This window comes from Arachis hypogaea, chromosome 15, assembly GCF_003086295.3.
Source record: "Arachis hypogaea cultivar Tifrunner chromosome 15, arahy.Tifrunner.gnm2.J5K5, whole genome shotgun sequence".
Lineage (NCBI taxonomy): Eukaryota > Viridiplantae > Streptophyta > Magnoliopsida > Fabales > Fabaceae > Arachis > Arachis hypogaea.
Window position 1 is genome coordinate 125,710,970 of NC_092050.1, and position 5,663 is coordinate 125,716,632.

Below are 5,663 nucleotides of genomic sequence, written 5' to 3' on the forward strand. Positions count from 1 at the left end.
GTGTCTGTATATGTATTCTTGGGAATTGATTTATTTTGACTAAGTGGATGCATTCATGTAGATAGATTGCATATTGATAGGTTGCATGTAGTTAGTTTGCATTGAATAAATGTTGATGTCCCTTTGCTTTTTCTTGATTTTAGCAAGAGGACATGCTTAGTTTAAGTGTGGGGAGATTTGATAAACCCCAATTTTGTGGTTTATCTGGTGCTTAATTTGGGGGATTTTATCACCTTTTCCCACATTTATTCAATGAAATTGCATGGTTTTGCAATTCTCCTTTGATTTGTGCTTAAATGTGAAAACATGCTTTTTAGGCCTTAAAATAGCTAAATTTAATTCATTTTAATTCCATTCGATGCCTTGATGTATTTGTTGAGTGATTTCAGGTTCATAAGGCAAGTATTGGATGGAAGGAATGAAGAAAAAGCATGCAAAGTGGGAGAACTCATGAAGAAATGAAGGAACCGTAAAGTTGTCAAGCCTGACCTCTTCGCACTCAATCGCCCATAACTTGAGTTACAGAGGTCCAAATGAGGCGGTTCTAGTTGCGTTGGAAAGATAACATCCGGGGCTTCGAAATGATATAAAATTTGCTATATGTTACATTGTGCTCAGGGGCGCGCACGTGCCATGTATGCGTGCGCGCCGATGCTGCCGTGGCCCACTAAGGTGAAATCGCCCCCAGCGATTTCTGAAGCACTTTGGGCCCAACCCAACTCATTTCTAATGCTATTTCATGCAGAATTCAAGCTGGGGCAAGGGAGAAGCAATTGTTTGGTAGTATAGCATCATGTATGTTAGTTTCTAGAGAGAGAAGCTCCCTCTTCTCTCTAGAATTAGGTTAGGTTAATTTTCATCTTAGATCTAGATTTAATTCATGCTTTAATTTACTTTTCCTTTATAATTTCTTGTTCCTCTACTCTTCCTCTCTCTAATTTTGTATTTCATTCTAGTAATTGCTTACTTTGTTGTTGATGCACTTTTATTTTTCTATTTTCCTTTAATGCAATTTATGATTCATGTTCTTTTATTATTGAATTGCTTTATTGTTGTTTAATTCCTTGCAATTGAATAGTGTAGATTTACATTCTTTGCAATTTACTATGCTTTCCTTTTATGCCTTCCAAGTGTTTGATAAAATGCTTGGTTGGATCTTAGAGTAGATTTTTGAGCATTCTTGGCTTGGAGAGAGTAATTAGGCAATCTTGAGTCATGAAAACCCATGACCGAAGCGAACGCGTGATAAGGAAAACTCCAAATGACGTGACCGCGTGATCCACGCGGACGCATGACAGATGTCACGCACCAGAAACTGCAGAAAATACTCCCAGCGATTTTTGAAGCTCTTTTTGGCCCAGATCCAAGTCCAGAAAGCACAAATTAGAGGTTATAAAGTGGGGGAATGCATCCATTCATAAAGAGGCCCTCAATAATTTACTTTTCATAGTTTAGATGTAGTTTTTAGAGAGAGAGGTTCTCTCCTCTCTCTTAGGTTTTTAGGATTAGGATTCCTCTTAAAGGATTTATAATTTCAACTCTTTATCAGGTTCAATATTTCTTTTACTTTATATTTCTCTTTTACTTTCAGATACTTTAATGCTCTCGTTTAATTACTTATGTTGCCAGATTGATTTATGAACTCTTTATGTTTAGATTGATTTTCTCTTATTAATGCAATTGAGGTATTTCAGTTTATAATTCTTATTTAGCTTTTCATACCCTTGGCTTTAATTGATTAACTGGAAACCCTTGAGTTATTGAACTTATCGTGATTAATGGTTATGTCTGCTAATTGACTTGAATTCCACTAACTCTAGTCTTTCCTTAGGAGTTGGCTAGGACTTGGGAAATCTAACAAATTAGTTCACTTGACTTTCCTTGCTTTAGTAAAGGTTAACTAAGTGGGATAAACTCAATTCTCATAGGAGTAACTAGGATAGGACTTCCGACTTCTCATACCTTGCCAAGGATTTATTTTATAGTTATTTATTTATTATATTTGTCATTTAAATTACTTGTTTCTTACTTTCAAAACCCCCAATTTACAAAACTCATAACCAATAATAAGAACACCTCCCTGCAGTTCCTTGAGAAGACGACCCGAGGTTTAAATACTTCGGTTATCAATTTTAAAGGGGTTTGTTACTTGTGACAACCAAAACGTTTGTAAGAAAGGAATTCTTGTTGGTCTAGAAGCTATACTTACAACGGGAATTTATTTGTGAAATTTCTAGATCGTGCGAGAGTTTCGTTCTTCAAAATGGCGCCATTGTCGGGGAGCTGCAAACGTGTACCTTATTATTGGTTATTGTAAATATTTTTCTTTTATCTGTTTATTTGTTTTTGTTTTTCCCTTTTTATTTCTATTAGCTACTATGAACTCTCACGCCTCACGCTTTGAGTTTGGTTCTGAATTTGTTGAAGAAAATAGAAGCTATAACAGGAATATGCATCAAGGTCTAAGAAATCAAAGATGGATGGAGCCAAGAGGATCTGATCAACCCTTCCGGCAGCAACACCTTCCAAGATATCCTGGACAAAGACCATTCTACAATGCATAGCAAGCTGACAGACATGGTGGATCCCCTGATAGTTACCAACAAGCCCCACCCTGTGCTTATAGACCACCCTCTCAACATAACTTCGAACCACAACCCTCACAAGCTCCTTTTCACCATTCACCACCGTATGATCCTTATTTACCCCAATTCCAATCCAATTACTCCCAAACACCACCACTTTCCTATGTACCATGTCCATATCCATCACCTCGAGAATCACAGGCTCGCTTCAAGAAAACAGTAGATCAACTTCATACAACCCTTCATCAGCTGGAGCAAGCAATATATCAATTATCTTCCAGACGTTTAGACATTCAAGGAACTCCAATAGCTTTATGTGGAGAATCTAATGACGAACGTAGCATGATGGAGACACTAGAAACCCCAGTGGGCAGTAATGAGCATAACTTTGTTCTGGAACAATTGGAGGAAGCTCAAATTATCCAAGAAGAAAAAGTACTAGTTGAAGATTTAGGAGATGCTGAACCTCCATGGGAATCCAGAGTTGTGAAAAATTCCGTCAAGGACGCTACAATTAATGCTAAGGAGGATAGTGCACAACCCCCAAAGCAGGTATTTTATGAAGAACTAGGTGGAATAACCCAAGACGCAAGTTTCCTTGATGATGATAGTCACAAGTCAAGTTCTCCTAGTAATGAACTTGCATCCGCAAGTGAATTCTCCGAGATTGAAGAATCTTCCCCAAGTGAATACGAAGATGATGCGGAGGTAGATTTCTCTAAACCTCCATCTTATGACTTGAGTGACGAGGAAGACATAGAAGATTTTGATCAAGACACAGTTACAGTTGAAGCATTTTGCAAAGAAGTGGAGGAATCCACAGAAGAATACAAGGGAGTAGAACTTACAGAACCACTGGAAACACCTATCCCAAGGCCATTACCACCTAATACAAGCTTCAAGTGGGTACAATCCTTAACCTTTATCTTTACTTTTCCACTTGAATATGGTTTTCTTGAAACAGATGGCCAGCTTAGAGCTCTCTGCGGCTTTAAGAGTGAGAGGGAAATGGCTCGTACTCAGAGCTGGTATACAAGATTCAATAAGATTCCATGCTTCAATTCGAAGTGCAAAGATTGGTATCAAGTTCAATTGAATAGGTCACAGAAGACGTTTGGTCATCTTGGTGAGAATACAAATTCTAAACCGCCTGGATGGAAGCATATAGATCAAGACATAGGCGGATTTAAAAGCAAGGTTTGGGATCCTGGGAAATATTCTGATATTCGTCACCCCGGGAACCTGAGAATTTGTTTGAAGCTGCTCAAAAGCTTCACATGCCTACTTTGGGAACCCGGAGGCTGTTGGCATTCCAAACATTGGTGGAGATTTCTGGATGAATTTAAGCATAAGCCACCATAACAGGAAGCTCATCCAATGTCCAACTTAAGGACTTTAACTAAAAGTGCTAGGTCGGAGACAACCCACTATGGTATGGTCGTTTCTGTTTCAATTTTTATTTCGTATTGTTTGATTTTATGATATATTAATTTTATTGAACCGGGATGTTATTCATAGCATTTGCATTAGCATTGCATACTGCATAATTGCATACTTGCATATATAAAAAAATAGAAAGTAGCGTGTGTGACGTGACCGCGTTGCTCACGCATTCGCATCAGTTGCGAAACTACTCCCCCACGTGTCCGCGTCAATCACGCGAACGCGTGATCTGGAAATCGGCGTAAAAATCCAACACCCAGAAATCTGGGCTGGAATCGTGCGGCTGGTGTGCGTTTAGCACAAAATGGCCCACGCGTTCGCGTCCCTGACGCGACCGCGTCACTTACGAAACATCCATCCCACGCGAAAGCGTGAGCGACGCATTCGCATTGCGAGGATATTATGGCACCCCAATGGAGATAGAGAGTTGTGCTGAAACGACGCTGGAATTGTGCGTTTAGCACAATTTCCAGCAACGCGGTCGTGTGTCTCACGCAACCGCGTCATTCATTCTTTTACCCATTCCATGCGATCGCGTCAACCCCATTTCCCCCTAGCCACGCGATCGGGTGCCCCACGCGTTCGCGTGGATTCAAATTCACTAACCCCAGTGACGCGAAACCCTACCCCCATCGCGCCCCACTCTCCTTCCCCAACCCCCTCTGTTCTCTCTCCCTCCTTCCTCTACACCCATCGCCACCACCAACCACCTCCGACCGCCGCACCACCCTCGACCACCCAGCCACGACCGCGACGCCACCCCTCCCATCCTTCTTCCTTCTCCCCTCCTTCTTCTTTTCCTCTCCCTTCTCTCCCTTCAACCACCGTGGCCAGCCACCGCCACCGCGCCGTCACCACCGCGCCGTCACTGCCACGCCTCCCACCACCATCACCCTTACCCCCTTCCTTCCTTCACCCAAAACCTTTACCCACCCTTACCCCCACCCGAAACCCCCGTGCCACCAAACAGCCACCAACTGCCGCGCCAATCATCCTGCTCCACCACAGCGCCGCCGTGCCCCCCTTCCAGCACTGCCATCTCACCACCGCCATCTCTCTGAGCCCTACCTTAGTTCATACGCATACCAGGTTCCGCCGAACGCCACTTTTCCCCCATTCATAGTTAGTTGCATATTTTTTATGTTCAAATTAAGCTAGTTAGAGATGCATGTTTGTAGTGGATTCTAGGTGGTTAGGTAGCTAGGATTTTGTTAGTGGATTTAGGCCTGATAATTGCGCCGTACTTGCTGTTTGTTTTACATATTTGCAATTCTGTTCTGCCTGTGATGTTAGTATTGTTCATATGATGTTCTTACTGCTCATGCTGCTATTGAGACTGCTCTTTCCTGTTCATATTATTTATGTCTAATTGCAGCTTTATTTTAATGAACTATTCTGCCTGCTGTTTATTACCCGGGAACATCCAATTTTAGCCAGAATGCTGCCCAATTTTCTGTAAATTGTTTTGATTTTCATTCTTGTTTTGGTTTTGGCAATTTGAATTTGACTTTACTTAGCTTTTCCCAAACCACTTCATGAATGCACGGGCCAGCATTCTCATTCCTTTCGATTTCCTGGTTAATAAATTGCACTTTTGATGATTCAATTTTACTTTTTGCTATTTCTATATCTATA